At 47.2% G+C, this 14,897-nt stretch overlaps 1 pseudogene across 1 annotated transcript in view; it reads right to left on the bottom strand.

The window, feature by feature from the left end:
• Positions 1–14,897, bottom strand: part of LOC308287932 (ephrin type-B receptor 3-like) — a 76,441-nt pseudogene that overhangs the window by 3,535 nt on the left and 58,009 nt on the right. The window contains exons 5-9 of the transcript in view: positions 11,370–11,525; positions 8,569–8,904; positions 2,838–2,962; positions 1,357–1,519; positions 240–349 (exon numbers count right to left, since the gene is read on the bottom strand). The product of the transcript in view is annotated as an ephrin type-B receptor 3-like (transcript). The remainder of the gene's footprint in view (positions 1–239; positions 350–1,356; positions 1,520–2,837; positions 2,963–8,568; positions 8,905–11,369; positions 11,526–14,897) is intronic.

The following is a 14,897-nucleotide window of genomic DNA, read 5'->3' as shown; positions in this document are numbered from 1 at the left end:
GAAGCCGGGCGGGGAGGGTGATAATTGTCACTGCACGTATACTTCTAAAGTGAGGAGGAGTAGGACGAAGGCTCTACGTCCTCCCGGTGGGGGCTCCTCACTGGCAGGTGAGCCAGTAGGATGCTACAGCAGCGACAACACACAGCAATATGTGTGTGGGGAGGAATCATAATGGCATAATAGCGGCTAAACTGGGGAAGAAAAGGGACAAGCACAACAACGACAAAAAAGATCCTGACCTGAGGCAGACGATGGCGATGACCACGACGGCGATGATGAAGACGAGGCCGGCGGTGGCCGAGCCCACGATGAGGGGGCAGCTGCTCCTGGAAGCTCTTCTGAGGGTCACCTGCCATGCCGGGAGGTGAGAGAGAGGTCACACATCTGTTTGACTGCAGAGATTGGCGCCCACGCCCTATAGCTTCTGTTCGGCGCGCACAAAATCCATTCGTAATTCCATTTGTACAGTGTGACGCATGACCGTCTCGCTTCCTGTAGGTCTATGTATAGCTCCTCTATGCCTCCCACATTGACGACAGAATCACGTGTTTGCGTGGAGCTCAAAAGTGGCGGTCCCTGTGTTCTTTACTGTACAGAACCGCATCAAAAGGAGATAGGAGGGGAGGCATCTTGCAGATCTTTCACAGCCTAATTCCTGCTTGGTGGTCAGCATGTGAGGCACTGAAGGAGGTTTGAGCCTAAACAGTAAACGTCCTCAGTGTTCATTTGTACAAAATGTGCGCTAATGAAGTGTGCATTTTTATACTTTCAGAGTTAAATTAACACAGAGGAGCTTAACGTCGTTGTCGGGTGAAAACCTCTTATGTCCAAACCGTTCGTTTGCATTTGTCATTAAAAAAAGTATTTAAACTAGTGAAAACAGCCGATCTACAAGCACTGTAGATCTGCAAGTGCTTGTAGATCTGCTGTTTTCACTACTTTTGTGCGACGGCCTTGTACGATGAAGCAGGGCTTTACTTTGCGAAAGAACGTACACATTTGAAACTTGGAGATACGAGGTTTCCACCCGACAACGACGATATGTCTATTGTGTTGAGGAGGGTGGGGGGTTAATGGCTGCTTTCCACCTAAACCACCCTAAGTCAATTTCCTGCGAGGACTCGTACCTCTTTCACACTGAAAATGGGTGTTTACAGCAGGAGCCTGTAGATGCGCAAAGCCGTTTGAGCCTCTATTATATTCATAAGCTGGCACATGGGACTATTACAGCTAGGTATCGCTGCTAAGCCAGACACATCCTACGGGGTAATAAAGCGGGCACAGCGAGAGAAGGTTCGAAGACGTGGGTAGCGATGAGGAAACATAGGGAAGGGAGGGAAGGGGGGAGTGACGTACTTTGCAGGTTGGTGCGGTGCTCGATGGGGCTGCTGTAGCGGCCGTACCCGGCCACGGTGCGGGCGCGGACCTGCACCACGTACGGCGTGCCCGCCTTGAGGCCCTCGATGCGGGCGGAGCTGCGCTGGGCCGTCATGGTGTGGGCGATGGCCTCGCCCTGGTCCTGTGTCGTCAGAAACAGATTGGGAAAAAAAGAGAACAGAAAACAACGTCAAGACACGGTCTCTGACAGAAAATAAGACAAGAAACGTCAGACTATCCCTTCTCCTCTCAGCCCCTGGGTTTTTGTCATCGGTCCCTGCTTCAGAGGATCGCCAAATCTCCCCCCGTGCAAGCAGAGAGAGAGAGAGACGGCGTAAAGAAGAGCGAAAGACAAGAGTGTGACAGAGGAATAGGGGGATAGAGAAAGAGAGAGAGAGAGTGAGGGATTGGAGCGGTGTCGTTAATCCGACGAAAGAAGGACAAGACAACAAGCCGAGCGGACAGACACTGAGTGCCTTTGTTCTCTACCCCGCGACAAATCCAGACACGGCTCTCCGGGCTCCCCCCCCCCCTCCTGGAAAACCCTGAAACTTTCAAATGGAAAAGATGGATGGAGCAAGGGAGTGAGAGAGAAGGATAGAGGGAGGAGGAGACTGGGAGGAATACAATTAGGGGAACAGAAATGGCAGAGGACAAAGGAAAGACGGGGAACTGAAAGTGAAAACCGGCAAAGAGGGAAGGAGGAGACGCGGCGAGCGACGCTAGGAGGCTAGGAATGAAGATAAACGAGGGAAGGATTTACAGGGACGGACTGGAGGAAGGAGAGAATGAAACTGTGACTTCTAAACGGAGGGGAAAAGCTGTTGTTTACTGCCAGGGGTGTCGCACCAATTCTGGGCCCTGGAGGGTACAAGGATTCACTCACATTTTGATGCTTTAACTATTGAAAAATAGCAGATATACAAGCTCGAAGCCGCGGCACCAAGTGCCGCGCTGCGAGCTTGTAGATCTGCTATTTTTGAAAAGTCGTGAAAATGTGTCTTTGAAGGTTTTTAGGAAAAACCTATGTTTCTATGAAGTGGTGCTCAAACCTTTTCATGTTGAAGGACCCCCAAAATTACACTTATTTGGCCACGGACGCCCATCTCGAAATATTTAGTTCCAGGGACCCCCCCAGAAGCAAAATTTGAGTTACAAATGTTCGCTTAAAAAATACATATATTCAAAGATGTCCACACATTTTCACGACTTTTTTCAAAAATAGCAGATCTACAAGCTCGCAGTGCGCTGCCTGTGAGCTTGTATATCTGCTATTTTTCAATAGCTCAAGCATAAAATAATTAAGGTCCATCCACCTTGGGCCGTAGTAACTCAGTCCCACTCCCCCCCCCCCCCCCCCTCTTGTGACGCCCCTGTTTACTGCATTCACGCACACAAGACAAGAACGGGGGATCAAATCAAAGGCATCGCATAACAGTGACTTATACGTGGCCGCTTACCTTCTCATGGTACTTAATCTCGTAATCCAGAATGATCCCGTTGGGCTTCTCCGGGGGCAGCCACGACAGGCTCATGGTGCTCGACGTGGCCCCCATCACGTGAACGGTGGGCACTGCCGACGGCGCTGCGGGAGGGGCAGGGGATAGGAGGAAAAGGAAGACACAAAAGAGAAGAGGAAAATCCGCTTTATTTGCAGTTCTGTGTTATGCCTTTTGCGAGTTCCAGAAAAACAAAGTAACAGCCTTTGTCTGGCTCAACTCAAACCCCCAGTACAAAGTCTCACAGGGGCTGTGGAGGCTTTTGTGAGTAGCTCTGACAAATAGTTGGTATGCAGGACCATTCCCCCACACCGACGCTCAAGTTCTCCCTCCCAGGGTTCCTGCGAGGGAGTGGAGAGCACGTCTTATTCCCCCTCCGACGGGGAGAATCGACCCAGAATACCGACGGCTCAGTCTGGCGGTGGAACTATTGCTTCTTGGCACGGCTGCACCGCACACACACATACAAACAAGCGTGGGCGTACATACACACACACTGATACATCACTCACACTCACACACACACAGAGGAAAGGTACGCGTGCACTAGGGATGGGACGATATGTGATATTATCGTATATCGTGATAAAAACACTCACGATAATCGTATCGCGGAGATTTCATTTATCGTGATATCGTCCTCCGTCATGCACTGGCTTCAATTCACCTTTTATTTGCTGAGTTGCATATCCGGTACACTTAAACCCTCTAGAATTGGTAAAAGGTACTTATAATATACATACTTCACTCTCTATCAAATGTCTTTGCCCAAAAAATAGCCGATCTACAAGCTCACAACGCAACGCGTTGTGAGCTTGTAGATCTGCTATTTTTTTTGGCAAATGTTCCGCCCAAGGATAATGGATTTTGATTATCGCGACAATATTGTAAATCGGGATTTATTTGGTCACAATGATCGTGATATGAAATTTTCATATCGTCCCATCCATCCCTAGCGTGCACACAGTACAGTGCAGTACAGTCAGCCATAAAACACATTGTCAACCCCACCCACGAGAGCCTTTCATGGCTTTGTTCGTATGTGCCTATTACCGGCAAAGTGCAGTCTGCCTCGCCTGTCTCTTTTCCTCCACCTTTCTCTACGTTCAGGCTTGTTCCCCACCTCTGACTCACTGCCTCTTTTACCGTCTCTCTCTCTCTCCAAACTGCATGCCGTCTGTTTCATAACCGACTCCGCCGTCTCTCTTCACTCTCCTCTGTACTCTACTGTACCTCCTATTCCTTTTTCTAGACAAAAATAAAGCTCCTACTCTTTTCCCAGTACTCCAGATTCCTCTCTCTCTCTCTCTCTCTCTCTCTCTCAATCCCTCTCTCTCCCAGTTTTCAGTACTTTTACTTTTCCACTACATCTTGGATCCAAATATTGTACTTTTAGTCCACTACAATTATTTGAAAACTTTAGTTACTAGTTACTTTGCAGGTATATATTATAATATTATAAAACATACAGAAACCACATTAGCCCTATTTTATACCGTGGCTATTTGAAAATAGCCGATTTACAAGCTCACACCGCGTCACATCGCGACGCGTTGTGAGCTTGTAGATCTGCTATTTTCAAACATGTTGTACTTTTACTTTTGGTACTTTAAGTACATTTTGATGCCAACACTTTCATACTTTTACTCAAGTTCATTTTTAATTCTGGACTTTTACTTGTAACGGAGTACATCTACAGTGTGCAGTATTGATACTTTTACTTATGTACAAAATGTGAATACTTTTTCCACCTCTGACCAGTGAAGCCTTATGTCCCTTCGCCCTCTCTCTCTCTCCGTCTCTCTCCTCCCCTCCCCCAACTCTCCCCCCACAATCTCCCCCGTTTTGTTAAAAGGTTTTTAATCCCCAGGTCCGGTTCTTTGATCCCTTCCCTTGTATTTCTTTCTCCCATTGCTGCTCGCCTTTGTGGTGAGACCTCCCTCTCCCTCTCCCCCCCTCTCTCTCTCCCTCTCTCCCTCTCTCTCTCTCTCCCAGTCTCTCCGTTTCCCCAGCTCTCTCCATCCCCTGCCCTCCTAACCCACCCGCCACCGACCAGCAGAGGTGGAAAAAGTACTCACATTCTGTACTTAAGTAAAAGCATCAATACTGCACTGCAGATGTACTCCGTTACAAGTAGGCCTAAATGTCCAGAATTCAAAATGCACTTGAGAAAAATTATGAAAGTATTGGCCACAAAATGTACTTAAAGTACCAAAAGTAAAAGTACTAAATGTTTGAAAATAGCCGATCTACAACCTCACAGTAGATCGGCTATTTTCAAATATGCTAGATATAAATTAGTGCTAAAGTGGTTAATGTATGTTTATAATATTATAATATATACCTGCAAAGTAACTAGTAACTAAAGTTTTCAAATAATTGTAGCGGAGTAAAAGTACAATATTTGGACCTGAGATGTAGTGGAGTAGAAGTAAAAGTATTGGAAATTGGAAATGCTCAAGTAAAGCACAAATACCTCTGAACCTTACATAAGTACAGTACTTAAGTAAATGTACTTAGTTACTTTACACCACTGCTGACCAGCCAGCCAGCCAGGGCGTCCTTCATCTCTGTTTCTCCATCCTCCTGAAGGTAGACAATGCTCCCAGGGGCAGATCACTCCAGCCTGGAGGGATTAGGGGCCCTCCGTGGCGGATGACAGTGGAGTAACCATGGAGGTGGCCCCCGAAGGCTTATCGCCGTCCCCTGCTATTTATTTTTGGTCTTAAAAGGTGAACGTGTATATGCGGGGATGGTCCTGAAAGTATTGCGGGGAGGGGACTAATCTGATCACGTTCGGTGCTCTCCTATACATATCGCACCCGCCTTCTTCCGCACCCTCGCCTGCCCCCTGGTGACCCGGGGGCACCCCTAGGTGGGGTCGGGGTGACTCTGACACCCGACCCCTGGTTCGAAACACAACAATAAGGCTCCCAAGAAGGGGCCCCTATAGCTGTGGACGAACCCCACCCGGCCCGGGGGCTTCTGGCCAGCCCGAGAGCGGGAGGAGGCATTCCTGCATGCGGATTCTTTCTAGGAGCGCAAATGAGGGAGGGGGGGCCTTGAAGAAAGAAAGGAAAGAAGGCCAAAGAGAGAGAGAGCAAGAGAAGACGGATAATCCCTTGTGCTGTCTGAGCTTGTCTTCGGAGTACGTTTAACATAGCGACTAAAACACATCCAAGATTGGTGCTCGGCACCGCAGCCCCGGGGAGCGAACTGAGCACACACAGACAGCCGCTCAGAGGGACAGTGGCGGAGGTTATCAGCTCTACAACAAGGGTCTTCAACGTTTTCAGGCCAAGGACCCCTTCGTTGAGAGAGAGATGAAGCAGGGACCCCCACAACCTGTCCACAAAGTTTTCCATATCTTTTGACAGCAGTGTATTTTGGATTCATGTCAATTTGTGTTTTCAGATATTTAACCACTTGAACCGTCAATACTTAATAAACTTGACATTCCACTTTGTACTTGGTCTGCTCATTTTCCCCTCTACACCAAACCTCGTTGCCGAAAATAGCCGATCTACAAGCTTGTACATCTGCTATTTTTGGCTAAAGTTCTCAGAATATGGACACTAGGGTTCAGCTAAGTGGTTAATATTAAAAAGGAGAACAAAACTTTCTATCACACAAAGATTTGGAGGACCCCCTGTAGTAACTCGGAGGACCCCCTAGGGGTCCCTGACCCCCCTTGTTGAAGACCCTTGCTCTACAACATGGGAGACTGGCCAAGGTTCTACACAGAAGGCAAGCCAAGTGCCGGGGCCAAACCTCCCTGAACAAAAAATAGCTGGATAATTAAAAAGGAACTAGAGATTCTTATCATTCTTATCATGCACACGGGGCCGTATGTTTAATTTGAAATGGAATTAACCCTGACATTCAATTTACCTTAAAAAAAAAAGCAATAAATAAATCATAACTCACACATACCGCCCGCTACCCCTTATTACCCTCGATAATTATGCATATGTATTAGTTCAGCTTCAATCTCTTCTCTGCGATGGAGGGGGGGAAATATTACATTGGTGCTCAGATTACCTACATGTTGGCCTAGATACTGTATACTGTATGCAGTGGGATGGGAGAGGAGAGCAGTAGGTTAGAAGTAGTGGGCAGCAGGAATATTACTGCAGGCAGGGGCGTCACACCAAATTCTGGGCCCTGGGTACAAGGATTCACTGCGGGCCCCCCATGAATGTTAACTATTGAAAAATAGCAGATATACAAGCTCACAGCGCGGCACCGAGTGAAAATGTGTACAAGAAACCTATGTTTCCATGTCAGTGGTGATCAAACCTTTTCATGTCAAGGACCTCCAAGATGATATGTATTTGGCCACGGACCCCCATCTCAAAATATTTAGTTCCAGGGACCCCCCAGAAGCAAAATTTGAGTTACAAATGTTCGCTTAAAAAAGACATATATTCAAAGATTTGCACACATTTTCCACGACTTTTCAAAAATAGCAGATCTACAAGCTCGCAGCGCGGCACTCGGTGCCGCGCTGTGAGCTTGTATATCTGCTATTTTTCAATAGCTAAAGTTGCTAGGGCCCCTCCACCCTGGGCCCTAGTAACTCAGTCCCACTTTCCTCCCCCTTGTGACGCCCCTGACTGCAGGTTCACTGCTTTCAGTGTGCTCTGCCTCGCTACTGCTATTCACAGCGGTGTTAGAGCTGGGAGCTCTGTAGGCGTGAGAAATAAAAGGTCCCCCTCTCTCTCCTAAACCCATTGAGAGGAACGTCTCCCTTCTGAAGCCCCCGTTCTAAAGGTATGTAGACTACAACGCACTCCTCCTACGTACATAAGAAAAAAGAATTGATCAGGCCCGGTTGTTCTCTTCCACATACTACTTTCGGTATCTCTCGAGTATATCGCTCTGCTTTGTCCCTTTCCGTCTGAAAACATATGTTTTAAAACAAGTAATGTAGACAGTTGCCAGGTTCATTTGTTGACCTGGCATCCTATAGTTTGTATAGTTTCAAAGTACCGATTAGGCCTATTAATTTCTGAGCGGTGGTAAACCGCTCCATAGAGTGGCTGTGCCTGTACCTTTTTCCTCAGCGTTTTGCCATAGCAAAACGTGTGTGTGTGTAGCATAGCCTGTACATCCTAGACTCAAATCCTAGTCTGAAGACGTTATGCAAGCATGACCACCGCTCACTTCACATTGGGTGTGATTTTTAAATATTATACAGTTTATACTGATGGTTAGGTTCTTGGTTTACCTATGATTCTTGATTACAATTTCAAAGCATCTCATGTCTACCTTGCTTACTGTAAATCGCTTTCAAGAATGTCTGCTAAATGCCTAGAATTTTAAATTCTAAATCGTTAAACAAAGAGAAAAGTGGAAAGGAGGATCGCCCGCCCCTGCTTCGGATTGGAATCAAAATGAATCCACATCACAATCACGGCGGCAGTGGATTAAGGGGTAGAGCAGCTGATTGGCGACCGGAAGGTTCTCAGTTCGATCCCGGGCTCCCCCAGAGTGATTGTCGACCCCTAATTGCTCCAGATGAGCAGGTTGGTGTTCTTGCCTTGCATGGTTCGGTGTATGAATGTGTGTGTGTGAATGGGTGAATGTAATGCACACAATCATTGCGAAGCGCCTTGGATAAAGGCGCTGTATAAACGCCCCATTTACCATTTTACAACCAGAGATGCTTTTGCCCCCACAGTAAACTCACCGGCCTGGTTGGTGGTGATGTTGACGGCGGAGAACTGCGGGGTGTAGGGGCTCTTGTTGGACACGCCGTTGACCGCCTGGATCTCGAAGCTGTACTGCGTGTGCGCCTGCAGGTTGCGCACGGTCACGCGGCGCTGCGTGAGGCCCAGGTGGCGCGGCGAGATGTCCACGTTGTCGTCGCAGCGCGAGCACATGCCGCGCTCGGGCAGGCACTTCTTGCAGATGACGTTGTAGAAGATGTCCTCGCGGCCGCCCGACTCGCGCGGCTCGCTCCACTCCAGCACCAGCGAGGTCTCGTTGACGTTGGAGATGACGCTGCGCGGCGCCGAGGGCACGGCTAACACGGGACAGAGAGGGGAGGGAGGGGTACAAGTTTAGGGAGGAGCTGTCGCCGTCAGGAAGGTTGAAAAATGAAAATGAATAAATGAGAATGACATACTGTTTGGCTTTTAGGATTTGCACACAAAAGCTACAAAGAAATGACTGGCGGTAGCAATAATCAAAATAAATGGCCAAACCAAAATACATTTCAGAATAATTGTTGGGTTTGCACTCAAATATTCTATTATTCATTTTGCCACCTTAACTCACTGAACGCCATAAACGTCTTATACGTCTTTGGACCTCGGTGCCATAAACGTCTTTTACGTCTTTTTAATTAATCAAAAGTTTTATCATTTTTTCATAATTGTAATTTCAAAAAAATCGCTCTAGAAGTTGGCCATATGCCTCCGTGACCTGAGCGATACGGCCGATTTGACTGTAGCACCAGTGTAACACAGTCCGGCGGAAAATCGGTATAGCCGAAGATTGGTTCCGGCCGTTTAAATGTTATCTAAAACGTTCGTTTATACACTTTCCCGTGCATCCCTGACGAACTATAAGTACTCAAAAAACGCAGAAAATTCTCAGGATTCCAGCGGTGCCATCCATTCTTCTCTACCTATCCTTGATCGCGATCGCCAGGGTTCCGAAGTGTGTTAGCATGCTAGCTAAAAGGCCTGGCCAAAATGTAAACAACAGGCCCAAACCAAAAAAAAGATGGACGTCTTCTTCCTTCTTCTGTTAGTTGATCAGATAGTAGGAGACCACCCTCTGGTGGTTTTCAAATGGTATTGCACTCCAGATTGCACATAGGGCCCATCACAGCACACACATATGATGATGATCAAGACATCTTACACATGTTCTATTGAAGCCCAAATCTAATGATAGGATATATATTTATAAATATACATGTTTTCCTTTGTAAGAGGGGTAGTGTGGCTTTCGATAGAAGCATAGATTTATATATGTAATTTAAGTACAACATATGATTTTGGCCCCCATAAAAAGGCAAAATTAAGCAAAATGGCTGGCACCAGTTTTGTAGATTTTGAATAAAGGGTGGCATTCACTGAGTTAATAAAATTCAAGACATTCAAGAGCTTCTGTCTCCTTGAATTGTGTTTACTCTGGCCAAGGAATAATAAACATTTACACAGGAGTAAATTGGAGTTGTCTGTTCTGTGGTACTAGTCTCTTCTTCACTCACTAACAGGGAGTATTTTTCTCTTTCCCTTAGAACAAGAAAGAGATTGTTGCCCGCTTGGAGTTCTTTAAAGGGGAAACAGAGTTCAGAATGGAACCGCCAGCCGCTTCGTTCCGGTGTGTGTCTGTGTGTGTGTGTGTGTGTGCGCGCGCGTGTGTGTGTAAGGTGCCAGAGGGGACGAGCGAGAAAGAGAGAGAGAAAAACCATTGGCAGAGGCCTAGCAATTCTTATCCAATTACTGGAGCCTTATCTGCTGCCTTACTGTGGGAGAATCAAACAATCCCAACCGACAACAACGGGGGAAAAAAGACCTTCAGCTCTCTCTCTCTCTCTCTCTCTCTCTCTCTCTCTCTCTCTCTCTCTCCTCCACCAGCCAATGGATTAGTTCCTGCATGTGCGTGTCATTGCGCTCTCTCTAAACTAAGGCCCCATCCAGCAGATAAATTCCCCCACTCTGTCTGGAAGAGGTGGCAGCTGTGAGAAGGGGACAGGCTCCGCCGCGGGGGGAAGTCACCTGATAACGCCCTGTGTGTGTGTGTGTGTGTGTGTGTGTGTGTGTGTGTGTGTGTGTGTGTGTACGTGAGCGGCACTGTTTGTTTGCCGTCTGTGTGACCGCGGTGGGAAAAAGGACTAAGTGAGGCTGATAAAGACCGGTGAGAGAGGTCGTAGGTCGGCGGGGGGAGAAGGGAGTTGATAAACGTTTTTTTTCTTTTCCTTGAAGACAAACTGCTTCAAAAGCTGCCCGCGTGACACAACGTATAGGAGATAAAAAAGTGTTGTCAGCAAAAGCATGAACATATCGCGGTTTGAGCTCCTATAGGAGTTTAGTTGCACAAACTCTACCTTTTTGAGGCCCACTGAAATAGGTTGTGGTTTTTGGTCGAAGGCAGCACACAACTGTGCTTGTAGATCGGCAGTTTTCACTACTTTTGTGCGACGGCCTTGTCTGATGAAGCAGGGCTTTACTTCGCAAAAAAACATACACATTTGAAACTTGGAGATACGAGGTTTCTGCCCGACAGTGACGATATACGCATGACATTTCCTCTCTAGGGCCGAGAAAACACCGCCTGCAATTATGTAAGTATAGCATTGTCATGTATGGGAACCGCATACATTGGATCCGACACATGTTTACAGTCAACAATCTCCGTCTTATGTCCAACCCCGGGAACCACAGAACAGTTTTCCCCAGGGACCACCGCCGAGTCGAACTGATCCATATAATACGAGTGAAACACAAACACGGTCTGGTATAGCATGTGGCTTACTGGTGCAGTCGGAGTCAGGGGAGTCCGTGTCGGAGCGGTAGTAGCCGTTCTTGCACGGACACAGGCTGGCCGCCCCCGAGCTGGTGCGACTGTTGGCCGGACACGGAGCGCAGAAACCCTCGCCCTGCTTGGACTTGAAGGTGCCGGGGCTGCACGCTGATGAGGGAGAGAGAGAGAGAGAGAGAATAGTTAATGATGGGTTGCGAATTGCGATTAAAGACCAAAGACTACAAATCAAAATCTTGTCAAATCAGGCGATGCATTGCACACATATACTGTAGCGGATTCGATGAAATTGCTTGCGAGCAAGGAACGTCTCAGACGCTATCTTACAACAAAGATATTGTGGCTGTCGGGCAGATATCTCTATGGTTTAACTTTTTTTGTGTGTAAATTAACGTCCTGCTTGATCATACAACAGCATCACACAAAAGCATAAAAAATAACAGGCATTCTGAGCTTGTAGATCTGCTAATTTCGCTGCTTTGGAATTTGAATAGCTTAACAGTACAGTAGGCTACAGTACCTCCTCAGCAAACTGCACTGAAAAAGGAAGTTATTTTTTTCCCCCCGGTTGCTCTTTAAGCTGCATGCTGCCGTTTGCATAACGCCGTGCTCACACGGTCAGCCTGTCGACCCAAATTACACGCACAGCCCTCAGAGCCTCCGACGCCGGCGCGGCCGCTTTCATCTGACGCCGTCTTCTTTTCAGAGTGCAGCATTTTAAGCATATGCACCGAGAAATTCAAATCAGAGACCGTACGCTGTTGTGTACATAAATACGGAAAGGAGGGGGAGGTGTGTAAGGAGTGCACAAGCATTTACGAAAACATAAACAAATGCACACCAAAAATGCACTCTGACTCAAAAAAAACATCCCCGCCTTGTCTGAGATCAATGACATTTTGCTAAAACCGACCCCGTCAAAACGAATAACAAATCCTGGTCATGCGGAAATGTAATTTGGGTCAACTCTGGCAACCGTACAGTAGTGTTGCTTCTGGATCATTTTGTTGTGTGCTCGGTTTATCTGATAAAAACAATGCTGGCCTTTGTAAAAAAACGCCCTATCTCCTTAACGTTTATAGCAGACTGTTGGAGAGTTTACAGCGTGATAAGTCGCAGGCGCGCGGGGGGAAAGCGTCGGTCGGCACAGTGCTGTGATCCAGAGAACTCTTAGCAGAGCTCCATATCACTGATAAATTGTCTCGTTAAAAGATGAATGAGTCCGCCGGCGTGCTTAATAAAACAGATGAGAGCAGGTGACAGAGAGGCAGAGTTTACTGGGGCCGCGCTGATTAGCCCGACCCGCTTAGGCGCGTTCGCTCGTCAATGTCAAGGACGCGCCGTTGTGCCTGTCTGAAGGGTGTAATTAACATTGGCATTTCTGGAGTTTTGTTGTTTTTCCTTGTATTATTATTATTATTTTGTCGCTCCCGGGTTGAAAACGTTCCAAGATCAGGAGGTCACCGCTACGGTTCGGTTCTTGTGACGTGTTTTCTATATCGTCACTGTCGGGCAGAAACCTCGTATCTCCAAGTTTCAAATTTGTATGTTTTTTCATAAGTAAAGCCCTGCTTCACCATACAAGACTTTCGCACAAGACTAGTGAAAACAGACGATCTACAAGCACACAACGCCTCGCGGTGCGAGGCGTTGTGTGTGTGCTTGTAGATCGGCTGTTTTCACTAGTTTAAATCATTTTTAAGATGATAAATACAAAACGAACGGTTTTGCAGATACAAGGTTTCCACCCGACAACGACAACATATTTTTTCACGCCTCCTTTTTCCAAAGTTCAATATTGGCACAAAGCTTACATTAGTCTAGTGCAGGCGTGTACATTAGCCCCCAGCATGTTTGTTCTTTCGCCATTAATCAGAGTCATCCAAGCCGACGAATGGCTAACAGGAAGTTCACGCTGATAACCGCGAGGCGAGGGAACGACCTCGGGTTTTAGCAGGTGGGAAAAAAAGACCTTGCAGGTCTGTCACGGGTTCCATTCAAGTTCAAACAGCAGCCCTCGTAATGTATAGGGGCTAATGAATGCACACTGGGGCAGGCTTCTGTGTCTTCAAAAAATGAAATGCACAGCCAAAGTTATTCAGTGAAGGGTTGAAAGTGCTGATCAATGTCTTCCAGTAGAGGTAAAGGGGGTCATCCACCCCTTTGATCATTCACGCCTCGCTTTGAGCAACGTCTAGAGAACAACGCAGAGAGAGGGAGGGAGAGGGAGAGGGAGAGAGAGAGAGAAAGAGAGAGAGATAAAAAGGAAGGAAGGACGGAGGGAGGGAGGGAGGGAGATTGAACGAGCAGTGTTGCCATGTCTGCTTATTCTAAGCGACTTTGGGCTTATTTTTCGCTTGTAAATATCAGTAGTAGCGAGTTGCGTTTTTTTTTAGCTTGTGTGGGCGTGTAGTTGCTTATTTGGATATGCAACAATATTTTCAAATATTTTCATGTCATGGACCCCTAAATGAATGCATGTATTTGTCCCTAACCTCCCATCTGCAAAATTTGTGTCGTTAGAATGTTTCAAAACTATTCCACAAATCTATTTTAAGATTTTCATGAAAATAACAGATCTGCAGGCTCGCAACGCGCCGTGACCTCGCGGATCGCCTATTTTCAAATAGCCGGTGCGTACAGGTTGAAAGTGCTCACGCGGCCTATCGGTCGATTATCTTGGGCTCGTTTTCGTACTCGTTTCTCTCGCAAAACCTGGCAACGCCGGGGAAGGAGAGAGAGAGAGAGAGAGAGAGAGAGAGAGAGAGAGAGAGAGAGAGAGAGAGAGAGAGAGAGAGAGAGAGAGAGAGAGGTGGAGGAAGAGCAGGCATGGAAAAAGCTAATCCTGCAGGTTCTTTTTTCCCTGCTAGGCCCTCCTGCCTGCTCCCCCCCACCCCCTCCACCCCCACCACCACCACCACCCGTCTTTTAGCCTCTCATGCGGAGCGCGGAGCTTAAGGAACTGATTAGAATGGATGCTGAAATTGGAAAGTGTGGAACAAGAGAGAGGGAAGGATAGCAGGGGTGAAAAATGTGGAGCGAAACGGAGGGGAGAGGGAAAGGGTACGGGGGAGAGAGGTCTCGACGATTAATATTCATGCGGACATCCGTATACCGTAAGTTGGGTACGGCGTATTAATGAGAGCAACGGCCTTCAGATTAAGGGGGGCGAAGAGAACCCAGGGATGGGAGGGAGGAAGACTAATAGACAGAGGGAGAGATAGTGAGAGAGAAATGGGGTGGAAAAGAGAGGATAGAGTCGAACTGAGAGGAGAGGAGAGGAGGATAGAATAGAGCAGTGGTTCTCAACTTGTGGGTCGGGACCCCCAGGGGTTTAATACTTCTAAAATGACAAATTAATTGTGAATATAGCATGTAGATCTGCTATTTTCACAATAGAACCGTGTTATACAAAATGTACTCAGGGTAGCGGGTCCCCAGTTAAAATATGATTATTTTGGGGGTCGCGGACTGAAAATGTTGATAACCACTGGAATAGAGGAGAGGAGAGGAGTGGGAGAG

Source organism: Nannobrachium achirus (genome assembly GCF_963921795.1).
Source record: "Nannobrachium achirus genome assembly, chromosome: 1".
In the NCBI taxonomy this organism is placed as follows: Eukaryota; Metazoa; Chordata; class Actinopteri; order Myctophiformes; family Myctophidae; genus Nannobrachium; species Nannobrachium achirus.
This window is presented reverse-complemented; position numbering and strand designations above follow the sequence as displayed.